Source organism: Pezoporus flaviventris, unplaced genomic scaffold, assembly GCF_033815535.1.
Source record: "Pezoporus flaviventris isolate CSIRO_AGI_PZ_B2104156 unplaced genomic scaffold, CSIRO_AGI_Pfla_v1 ptg000001l, whole genome shotgun sequence".
Classification (NCBI taxonomy): domain Eukaryota; kingdom Metazoa; phylum Chordata; class Aves; order Psittaciformes; family Psittacidae; genus Pezoporus; species Pezoporus flaviventris.
The window spans coordinates 44943832-44956451 of record NW_026892549.1 but is presented as its reverse complement, the minus strand read 5'-3'; positions in this window follow the sequence as shown (position 1 = coordinate 44956451).

Sequence of the window (12620 nt, the reverse complement as noted above, 5' to 3'; positions counted from 1 at the left end):
CTTTGCAGCACTCAGCAAATGAAGGGCATAAAGTCACATCATGAACCACCTGCTTACTCTTGCAGTGGGCCCACATTTAAAAAAGAGGGATTTTGCTTTCAAAGTTCGAATTATTTGTAACCATTTGACTAAACTTACCTCTAAAAAACACAATAAAATGTCAGTGCTGCAGTTCCATGAGTCAACTGGGGCTGGATTCAAAGAGCCAACTGTGAATCTGAAGACAAACTTAGCTGCATAACCTATGCTCCAAAAAATCTGAGAGAGATTCATGGTGTGTCTGACTTAGACGACTGCTGGTTTTGGAGTCTGTATAGCCAGTGGAGACGGACACACATGAAAACTAAGGGGCCATTAGGGGATCCTGAGGTGCATGGGGACCACTCACTCAGCACATAGAAAGTAGCCCACTGAGGTGAGCCCACCTCCCATGCCAGGGAGCACCTGTGGCAAGTAGAAGTTGGGACAAAGCAGAGGAATCTGCTGCCCCTTCCCACCTGCTGACCAGTTTCTCTGCCTCATCCTAGCCAGAAAGTTTAAAGGAATCCAGAACATGGTGTGTTGTGACTTCAGAGAGGCAGTTTCCACTCTGGGTCTTTCAGAAACTGTTCAAGACCCAAGGAAGAAGGCCAAAGTAATTCTTTCTGCTATTAGTATCACTGCAGTAACACCCATGTGCTGCAGCTCAGACCCAGGGATTTTCCTTGTGTTTGTAGGAATACCTTGCAGAATGAGACACTTAGAAAAAGTACCCGAAGACTCTGATTTCCTCTTAACAGACTGCTTTCCTTTACAACTCTTGAATTTTCTTTGCAGTGACCAAGGCACAGACAAAACAATAAATCTCACACTTCATTAGGCCTGATTTTCATTAAAGCCCTATAGAAATTCAAAAAGAAAGAAAGAAAAGACAAGAAAGCTAGAACCTCAAAAATCTGCCCATAACTAAACTTCACACATTATTACCCACACAGATAGCCACTGGTCTCTCAAATGTTTTAGCAAGCAGTTGCAAATGAACTACATTGCAGACTAAAGAACAATGATCTAATGATGCTTAAAAAGAAATCATAATTCTCTTTGTTATGTGGTGCCCTGCCCAGTGCTTGGAGCCCCTGCTGCTAGGAGATGTCCAGAGAGATGTGTTCCTAAGGATCTTATAAAATCTGAATTCTGCAAAGCATTAGCTGTGCTGCAGTAAGTGGAGGGAAGGGTTCACTGAAACTTTAGCTAAAAACTTTGATGTATTAGCAGTTACAGGGGAAAAAAATGGGGTGAAAATATTTTCAGTCTGACGTCAGATATAAAACATTGGTGAACTGAAGAGTGCAAGAAATTCCGCTTTGGGTTGAATAAAAATTTGGACTGAAGTAGTTTTGCTGACCTGTATGTTGTGTAAACAAGTTCAGAAATAGAAATGTCACACCAGCAATTGAAAATCACTATGTTTCATTAGAAAAAAAAATGACCAAATGGTGATAATTTGAGTTTTAGGGATACTTCTTAATTTTTAAACACAGCTGTTTAAACCAAGATTTATTTCAAAATTATCTTGCTTCTATGAGGTCAGATCATGTAATGCTTGCCCAGGGACATGTGTGGTCCTATGTGACTCCAGTCTAGGGCTGATGTATCCATCCATCTTGGTCCTGCCCAGGTCCTGCCTGGTGCCATCACAGTGTTGCTTGAGAGGTTTGCAGGTAGTTTGCTGGGTGATAGGGCCCTGTCACATGTTTCTGTGTTTGCCGAGACTGGATTCAGCAGTTCTCAGCTGATCAACTCCCTCACCTTCAGTGTGAAAAATGCAGGTTAGATTCTAATACCTACCCGGTGCCCTTTAATTTCACTTGCCTGGTGCTGATAATTGGAAAACGAACATTACCCAGGCAGCAGAGGATGGCTGTAGTGGGTTTGATATAATCAGCATCCCCATGCATGTCCAAGTTAGTCTTGTCTTATTTTAATTCTGGTAATATTTCTGTTTAAAGGCAGATCATTATAGGCATCTGTTGAAAGGCTGGAGACTACATCCAAAATGAAAGCAGAAGAAATGAACATAATGTGCTGGCTTTTCACCACCCCCTGCTTCTTTCCGTATCAAATTAACAGCAAAGACCTTTTAAAGCACCTCACATAAGCATCCTTGTTATCTAAATTGTCCTGCTGGTAAGAATCAGGCCCTGAGCACAGCTGCATTGAGGTGACTCCCACTGCTGGATCAATAGCTGGCAGGGCTCCTCAGCAAAGAAGTTGACAGTGGCATTGCAACCGGCCACTTGGAACACTCAGGATCCTAATTCTCTGCCACATGCAACATGTGAAGCCCCCAGAGAAGAGAATATAGAGCAAAGCACAGTGGAGTCCTCCCTTCCTCCATTTCTGGTCCCTCTTGTTTATACTTGCCAAGGTTCAACAGGCATTTTAAAATGTCGGGGAGCAGGAAAAGGATATTCTGTCTGTCTCCATTTTATAATGAGTTTATGTGGGAATAGAGAGAGGGGGGAACCTGGGCCATCACTTTGTATCTGGTTTGAAATACAGTGGTTTGGTTTTTTTTTTTCCATAAACCGAAAGGTTTCAGAAGGATAATGCTAAGCAGAACAGAGAAATGACACACCATTTATACAGGTTTTGTTAAGTAATGAGCTAGATTCCTTAGTGATCAATCTCTCGCCTTCAATTAACAGCAATAAACTCCTCATAAAATAGTCTAAACAAGGCTGAATTTTCTTCTTGCTTTACATTATTTATGCGGCATGTTTGTTATTCTTGTCCTTAAAGCAACTTTATATATTATGTCTAGTTTCTCAGCCAGAAAAACAACTTGCCACTGCAGCATGATCTCAGCAGTAGGTTAACGCTGCTCGGCTGATCCCTGCCTTGTAATGCACGCAGACACACTGCCCCTTAGAGGTGACATCCAGTCATGGCCACAGGGACGGAAATCGCAGCTGCGGAGGTATGTTTTGATTGCAATGTGTTTATGCAATTGTGACCAGCTGGCTGGCTTACCAGAAAGAGAAGCTGATTTTTTTTTTTTAATTTAGAGTGAATGTCCACATTTTGATCTCAGATAAGCAGTAAAAATCTGGCATAGCTCCTTTGATTTCAATACTGATTTTTGTAGTGAACATATCCAATGTCAGGTTCCTGACCCCAGCTCCTTTTCCTGAAAACTCTGTCACTTAAAGACAAAGAATCACAACTGCAGCCGCAGTGCCTTTCCAGATGCTGTTGGACATGGCTGTGCTTGAAATACAAGAAACCCCATAGAGACTGGAAGCAAATTGACATGTTGCTATCTACCTTAACAAATGAGTATGGAAATGATGAGAAAGGAAACAGCAGGCTAAGCCTATTACTTCATCAACTGCTACAACAGCCACCAAACCTATTTTGGCTCCACTCTGCACTTCCCCGCTCACTGGGGATGCTGCCTCAGCAAGGCAATAGGCATCCTCATGGAAAGCATGACCATGACAGCCCAGCCAGCCCTCGGCCACCTCAAGGGATGCTCTCTTGTGTCAAGTGCTTCTCTGTCTCCTGACCTAATGGAATATTAAGGAAAATCCATCTCATTCTTCCCATCAGCAGCTGCCTCTGCCCTGCCAAGCCAGGCAGGGTAGCACACAGACAGGGTAGGAAGCAAAGAGCAGCAAACACTTTCTTGTGTCCATCTGCCTCACCTGAGAGCAACTTCTCTAGCTAGGATTTTCTGTTAAGCAAACCAATGTGTATGTGTCTCCTGTGCAGGGCTGGAGGTAGGGAATGAACAACAGTAAGCTCTGTGGGACACAAAACCACTATGTAAGCATGCTGGGAAATGAGGCATTTAATTTAAAATGAGCAGAATGAGGAGCTCTGGGCCAGCAAGAACTGTGAGTCGCACCCCCAGCAAGAGCTAGCACAGCTTCAAGTCATTGGTTGGACTTGGCATTGAAATTTCAGCCTTCTCTGTCACTCCCTGTCCAAGAGAAAGCAGGCATACAGCAAAGGGCTGGGTCCATTCTGCCCGGCAAAGAAAAAGGCTCCACAAACATGACTTGCCCCTTTCCTCCATTTGCCCCTTTTTTGACTTTTGATAACTCCAAATGCTAGGTGAAGCACCGGTGCTTGCATCCTTTTTTGACTTTTATCTGCACTCTGCACAAATTGATCGGCCTTAGAGGCAGCAGATCTTCAGGAGTGAGATAACCATTTCTCTGGGCTAGGGACCTCAAGCAGGAAGTGGTGTGAACTGAAATGGGGAGAATCTCCAGGGTCCAAGAGTGATCCACCATAAAATCATGATCCAAGAGCTGGAAAAAAAACACGGGTTTGGATCTGCTATGGCTAGAGGGAGGACAGGTCTTCTGAGAGACAGGAGAGACTGAACCAACTAGGAACAGGGAAAACCCAGCTCCATCTCTGCACAGGAAGCCAGGAGGTGAGGGTGCAGTTTGTCCTTATGGCTGTCCATACTAGGATTTGGGCCACTCTCAAATGGAAGGGAAAAGTACATCCCAAGGGGGTGGGATACAGGCCCTTTGGCAATGCAAGTCAATGTCCTTATTCTACAAATTAAAATAACAACCATTTTGCAAACCATTACTGGAATTGCTGTGCCTGGATTCAGTGTGAGGAAGTGGGACTCATTAATTCTCATCTGACATTGCCTTTTATCTAGTGACCAGGGTCAACCTACAAGGGGAACACCCAGCCAGACATAACAAAAGGGGAGGTGCATGCATGCGTTTGCACAGGAAGAGAGAGTGAGTTATAAAATTGCTACTTTCCCTTGGGGTAAAACTTGCTACATGAGATTTTAATGAGTAATTAGGTTCTTGGAGACTCCCCCTCTACACAAAGTTAACCCAGTGCTGCTAGAGATAGAGGTCAAAAGAGAAGTCCCCTCCACAAGCACTGCCCTTCCCTGGTGGGGATGGTCATGTCCATGCATGCCTGCAGACCAGTGTGTCTGAGAAAGTCCAGAGCCCAGAGGTCAGCAGATCAGCCAGTGCCAAAATAAGTTCCTCTGTATTTGCAACAAAAGCATCCACCATAACCCTTACCTTCCTTTATCCCATCACTCTCTTTGCTTCTCCTCCCCTTAAACATGCCTTTCTTCCTGCAGAGATTCACTGTGGGAGAAGCCTTGTCTACATACTAACCTTTGACACAGAGGCCTGAAGTTTCTGAGGAAGATAGACAAACCATTGCCATGTACACCACTTGACAGACTTCCACGCTAACCTTGAACAGTCCTTCATCGGGCCTGACCAGAGACAAGGAAGGCTTCTTGGGCTTCTTCTAAGTGCCAAGTGTATGCCATCTGCATGTAACTGACTTTGCAGAAGAGAGAACTCACCCTTTCCCTCAGGCTGCATTTGCATGTTCCTTCTAGAAGGCAGTTCAGTAGAATGTCCACAGTGGGCTTACTTGAGAAAGGAGATCTGCCAAGAACTGAGTAAGGACTCTAAGAACCAAGTCACTGACCCAAGCTCCTGCTTGGGGTGGCACCACCACCACACAGATCCCTCCATTAAATATATCAAGCCATTTTGAAATGTCAAAGTTGTTTTCCAGTACTCATTGTAAGGACACAGAATATACTAAAACACCAGCTCCCATCACAAACTCTCTCTACTACAATAGCAGCTGCAGAATTCTCTTTGTGGCTTGCAAAGAAGCGACGGGATGGAGCAACCCACAGAGCTCCCTGTGAGGTTGTGCCTGCCACACCCTGCTCCCTAGCCTTCCTCCTCCTCCTCCTGGGGAGGACAATGGGGCTTTGTCAGCACTAGGAGGAGTGAGCACTAGCAAAGCACAATGGCCTTTTTCATCCTAGCTTCAAGGCATTTGTGGTTGGAAAAAGAAATGCATTCATCTTGTAAGAGCAAGGAATATCTGTGATAGAATTGGGCTTTGCCCAGAATTCTGTATTTGACCTCCAGGGAATAGAGCTGAACATGAATCACAATCAAAATATTTTAGCTTACTCCTCTCTCTTTGCTCCAGGCAGTTTTGAGAGCCTGCACTTCTTCCTTTACCAATATGCTAATAGCAGTGGTGACCTAAGCTCTGATGTCTTTAATGTCCTCCCTAGCTTGGGGAACCTATTCATGTCATTAGGACAGATGGAAGCAAAGGCTTGCTTATTGCTTGTGAACAAACTCACCTTTAATCCTTGAGTTCCATTTAGCCAGGAAAGAGTTAACACCCACACCTCTCACTGAACAAATTGGCTCATCCAGGGAAAAAAAATATCCCAGAAAATTGGATGTCAGTAGATTATCCTTCTCCAGATCCATGGATTAGTGTGCTTGGAGAGGGTATCCAAGTGGAAAAGAACGTAATATTACTGTATGTGCAGGGAGAGCCTTCACCTCCTCTGCAGCTCAATTACACATTTCTCTTATCACAGACATCACATGATGCCTACCCTCATACCTTGCTTCACTTAAGCCTATTATTGCATTTTTAGAAATAATATAAAGTCTCTTGAAATTGTGAAGTTCCCTGCCACAGTAGATCGTATGTTGGCTAAAGCATTTTTTCCCCCTCTGTTCTCCCCCTTCTGCTCTCCCACATCACTTCCTGATTTGATTCGTTCCCTGTATGAAGGTATCGAGACATTGCAACATCCATCTTTCAGTTTCTCCGTGACAGGCACACACGTACAAGTTTCCACCTACAGTTTAAGGCCAAACTCTTTTCTCAGATTCCCTTATGCCAACCTAGAGCAAATGCTACAGGCTCACATACCTTAGGAGTCAAAGAAATTACTCTGGACTTCTGTAGGTTAAGGAAAAGTTTGGAGTGCAGAGAGAAACCAGGAACCAGCATAGCTGGTGCCAGCTGTCTCACATGCCTGATGCTTTGCCACAGAAGATGTGGTGCAGTCAAAGCCAGGGAGGCTGAATGACAATGTCTGCAGTGCCAGCTCTTTAAGTTATTACAAGTCTTGCAGCAGTGTGACATTTATTCTTAGAGCTCTGGCCTCGGGATCCAGCGGCTTGTCTGACATTCTCTGCTTGCTCGCCTTCCCCCCCAATTTACTCTTCATAGTTATGGAAGAAAGCTTGAAAACAAGAACCAAACAGATCTAGTTTGAAAACAAAAGACTGATTAAGAAGAGGATGTCCCCAGCAGATGGAAGGAAGTGACCTCCCTCTCCTCACCACTAGAGAGACAACAGCTGTGCCCCGTTCTAGGTTCCCCACTACAAAGAGACAAGGACATACTGGAATAAGCCCAGCAAAAGGGCAGAAAGATGGTAGAGGAATCAGAACATGTGCCATATGAGAAGAGGCTGAGAGATCTGGGATTATTTAGCCTGGAGAAGAGAAGGCTCAGGGGGACCTTATCACTGTGTATAAACTCCTGAGGGGGGCAGGGAGTAGGGAATGTAGGTCCTGACTCTTCCCAGCAGTGTCCAGAGGCAGCACAAGAGGCAGTGAGCACTAAGTGAAATACAGGAAATTTCATTTGAATGTAAGAAAAAATATATTTTTATTTTCTTTTTTTCTCCCCCCTTTCTCTCACCTGTGAAGGTGACTGAGCACTGACACAGGCTGCCCAGAGAGGCTCTGGAGTCTGCATCCTTAGATGCTCAAAACCCTGACTAGACAGGGCCTGGAGCAGCGTGCTACAGCTGACCCTGTGTTCAGCAGGGGGTGGGACTGGGTGATCTCCACAGATGCCTCCCAATTTCAGCCCTCCTGCGATGCTGTGATTCTCTAATAGAATGCCAGAGTTACAATTTAGAATGATAATTTCTAGCTTTAAAGCCATTTAAAATTCTGGGAGGGAAGCCGATTCATTATTTTTCAGGACCTCTGTTAGCAATATTATGTCACGTTTCCCTTGAGCTCCAATCCTCTCCTTTCAGTAGACGCAAGCTCTGGGACCAGCCCTGGCCATACACTGCACAACATGATAGACAATCACCTACAATAGCTTCTGATGGGTGAGATTTGAACATCACTTTAACCAAACAAAGATGAAGCTGAAGCTTCAACATTACAATATGCAGCACCTCGGTAAGTTTCCAGTGTGTCTTGCATATTTGCTCATTTAAACAACCACACATGAAACTGAACTTAGGGATCAAAAACAGTGAAGATGTTGGGAGTTTTAGATGGGAATTTGTTTGAAGTTTGGTTCAGATAGGATCTTCATCAGCATAATTGACTCTTATAGCTTTACATTTAATTTTTGAAAGTCTGTTAAGAGTAATCAGTAGCTGTATTTATTCCCCTTCATTTACCTGTTTGCCGTCAATCGAGATTAAAAAAGCTCACCTTCCTAGTATAAAACAAAGATTTAAAAGCAGTAATAATCCAAATAGAATTATTGCCCAAAACCTCAGACTTTCTTCTTAAAAAATTCTTTTACAAGTATGTTGCCAATAAAAGAAGGGCCAAGGAAGGGCAGGTCCTGCTTGACCAACCTGGTCTCCCTCTATGACAAGGGATTGATGATTGATGAGGGAAAGGCTGTGGACACTGTATATTTGGACTTTAGTAAAGCATTTGACACTGTGTCCCACAGTGTCCTCCTGGAAACACTGGGTGCTTATGGCCCGGATAGACGGATTCTTCTCTGGGTTGGAAACTGGCTGGATGGCAGAGGCCAAAGAGCCCCAAACCATGCAGATGACGCCTTTTGAGACATGGTTCAGGGGTGGTCTTGGCAGTCCTGGGGTAATGGTTGGACTTGATGATCTTAAAGGTCTTTTCCAACCTAACTGATTCTATGATTCGCTTTGACTAAAGCTGACCATCTCACACCAGAGTCTCTTTCAATGAGTTTGTAAGTAGTAGAAAGCATGTTGAAGTGCAGAGAGATGAATATCCAAGTATTGTAATCAAGTTATGAATAACTGGAACTAAATCTTATATTAGGGCATTTGAGCCAAAATAGAGGGGATACTTTTCATTAAATAAGTATATAAACCTACAAAATCAGAATTGCTTCCTGATTTGGGATAGTTCAGTTTTCCATATACATATTCTGAAACACTGCAAAGGGGTCTGATTTAGGGGAAATGATGAGGATTACTCCTCTGAAAAATTGAGTGATGTAACAAGTGCAAGGATCAGGTGGAGAACAGTGTCCACAGTACAGCAAGCCTTGCCAGGGGAATTGTCCCTTACATCCTTTATCCTCTGAATTACTGCAGAAGAATATGTCTCTCTGCAGACACACCGAGTTATAATTGTTCTTGAACTTGAAATTGCACTTGGAAAAAATAGCCTAAAAGAGGGTAAGGATGAAAAATGTTTTGGGTTTTTGAAGTTCAATGCTAGGTGGACAGCTGCGATTATTACTCCACTCTTAGCAGTCAACTACTGCTATACACTAGACGTGATTAAGAAAAATATAAGTGCTGATGGAATGAAAAGAAATTCAGATTCTTTTTTTCTGTGATCTCATCTATTTTTTCTCATTATACTTGATCTTAATTTTGAGTAACATGATCAAGCTGGTCTGTGCTAAGACTTCTAAAGCACAAGGAATGCCTGTGCACTGGGATACATTCTGATCTTGCTATAGGCACTACAGTAGCTTACTGTGTAATCGAGTGGAATATCTTGCAAAGAAAACGATGCCATTGGGTAACACCAACCAGATCTCAAGAAAGAAGCTCAGGTAGGCTATCCTGCTCAGGTCCCTGTAGTCCCTCTCCACTGAACTCACAAGCTTCTTGTAAAGAAGGCCATTTCTCAACATCTGCAACATACTAACTCTGCTGTCAGTGCTCAATAAACAAATAATTAGAATAACAAACGGAATTGTTTCTAAATATAATGTTCCACAAAGCTAACAGAGATGCCATCTGCTCTGTAAGGTAGAAAGCTGGAGTCTATAAAAACTTTTGTATATGCTTAGTTTTACACCCTCAAGCAGCCCCAGGGACTGTGGAAACGCATAAAATTGAGCAGATATGTAAACATTTGCAGAGCTACAGCTCCATAATTGGCAGCTTTGCAACTACTGTACTTTTCAAGGATCTGGAAAGAAGTTCTATGGCAGAAGGTGTCTTGAGGGTCAACAGAAATAAGCTGAGGACAGCTCATCCCCACTTTCATTCTAGTGCTTGGCTTAATTTGGATGTCTCCAAAACTCGCCTAGTTTGCGGTGGAAGGATGGCACATTCCCAGCACTTTGGCATTCAAAAGACAGCAGAACATATCTCACTCCTGCTCTGAGCTGGAAGTGAAAATATAGTGTGAGGAATCCAAAAGGAAGTTGTTGAATGCATGGCAGATGTTGTTACATTTGGCCTAGCAGTGTTCCATGTGGCAGTCACACGACTGGTGATCTTAGCCAGAGAGGCTAATAGGGATGGGCACTCCGATAAGAGGGTTTCCTTTCAAATACAAGTGGAACAAATGTTGTAAGTGAACCAATAACAGCAGAAATAACCAAAAAATTATTAAAATAGGGCAAAGGGAAGCTCAGAGCTAATAGCATGTGTCCTGGGTTCAGCAGTAGCAGTCATGTTTCTCCTTCGTGTAGCTGGCAGTGCTGTGTTTTGATTTCCAGCCTGGGAACAGTGCTGGTGATACCGATGTTTTCGGTTGTTGCTAAGTGATGTTTACCCTGACCAAGGACTTTGCGAAGCTCATGCTCTGCCAGGGAGGAGGGGAAGCCGTGAGGAAGCAGAGATGGGGCGCCTGACCCAGGCTAGCCAAAAAGGTATTCCATACCACAGCACGTCATGCCCGGGGTGGGGGGGTAACTGGGAGTTACCCGGAAGGACATGGGTTTCTGGGTGGGACTCGTTTCTTGGCCAGTGGTATTGTATTCTGTTCCCTTGTTATTTTCTCTTATCATCGTTGTCGTTGGTAGTAGCGGTGGTGATTCATGTTGTACATTGGTTGCTGGACTGCTCTTGTCTCAACTCGTGGGAGTTGCACCCTTTCGATCCTCCTCCTCATTCCTAGCTGTCTGGCTAGGGTTTAAACCACGACAGCATGTCATCTGGGAAAACAGCACATCAACGGACAAGAAGAGATGTAAAAGCAAGAGAATAACTTAATGGGAAAGTAGGCTGAAAGAGCCATCTTAAGACCATCCTATTTACCTCCATCCCATTTCCTTGAGCTTTGGCTGGCACCGTGTCTCCTACAGGCAAATGCAGAGTGAGGAAGGGATACACACCAGTATGAATCCTGGCTTTCTAGGCCATCATTTATAATGGGAGCTATGCCTGAGTAGAGGTGCATTACTCGCATATAGAAGATGATTTATGTGTTTTTTATGTAGCTGTTGGGCTTTAATTATTCACCTGATTATCAATAAAAAATAAGCCGTGAGCAGTACGGGATGTTAACATATCTAAAAGGAGCATGCAGTCACTTGTGTGAAACAAATGTGCATATGCATGGAGCCATTCCTGTCCTGTCAGTGCCAGGTATGAGGACAAATTCACAAGCAGGATTTAGCACATTTCTTTTTTCTTCCCTATCCTCTCCCCACCCCTTTTGCAAACAAAACCTGCCAACCTGTTCATCAGCTCTGTGATGGCAGACAAATGTTTCAGCAAAATATGTGCCAAATATCCATTGATATTGGCCGAAATTCAATATGATGAAATGAATTGATGCTGGCATCCCATTTGGTGCAATGCAATATCTGATCAATAGCAAGTAATTGGACATCATTTTGTGTAGGATAGAAAGCTGGGGCTGTTACGTCACTCCAAGTTATGGATCATATTAATCACTGCCTATCTGTTTCATCAATGTAATTTCTTTTCATCAACATACTGTGGCATTTAGAACATTGGACATAAAGCCGCTATACTGTATTAACTCAAAATTAAAAGCTCTGCAGCCCAACAAAATGGAACGTTACCATGGGTGTGAATAGTATTCTCACATCGTAGCGCAAAATTATACAATTGGCACCTTTAACAAGCTGAGTGAAGTGACAAGGAAGGAAAAAAAAAAAGAAAATATCAGACAGCAAGAACTCATCTGGACTGGGGGGGATATGTACTCATACAAGCTTTACTTTCAGTTCCTCCTCTTTAATTGCAATCAATGCAAGACCAGCAGGGAGAGAAATACATGTTTCTTTTCAGCTTTTGCTAGTTCACAGGCAAGTTGTGAAACTACTGAGGACATATTAACAGGGCAGGTCTAGCAAAGGACAAGACGTGGTCTCTCCATCCCCCTTTCTAGCATGGAAATATGTGCACCTCTGTCAGTGATCACTGGGATCCTATTACTTACAAAAAGAGGCCTGAGGAAAGAGCATAGAGTATCCACCAGAGGTACATTTGTGGTACCATTGCCTTCTATCAGATGACTCTTTTTTCTTCCATCACATAGTAACAGGAAACCTTGCTTAGCATTTGGCAGTGAAGGGAAGCTTTTAGGCAGGTCAGTCATAGAACTAGTGCCATTAGCTCTGCCACAGCCAGAGAAGACAGACAGCTTCAGTCAGACCATGGCACACTGCTCTGAGGGACCAAAGAGTTTTTTGTGGGGTACACTTCAGACACCTGCTTAGGCAACTAACTGCATAGTCTGGCACGCCAGCACTGAACCCAAACCTTATAACACAGACTGCTGTTTCCATTAAGATCATCACAGAAAACAGAAAGTAATCCTTTACTCCTCAGTACT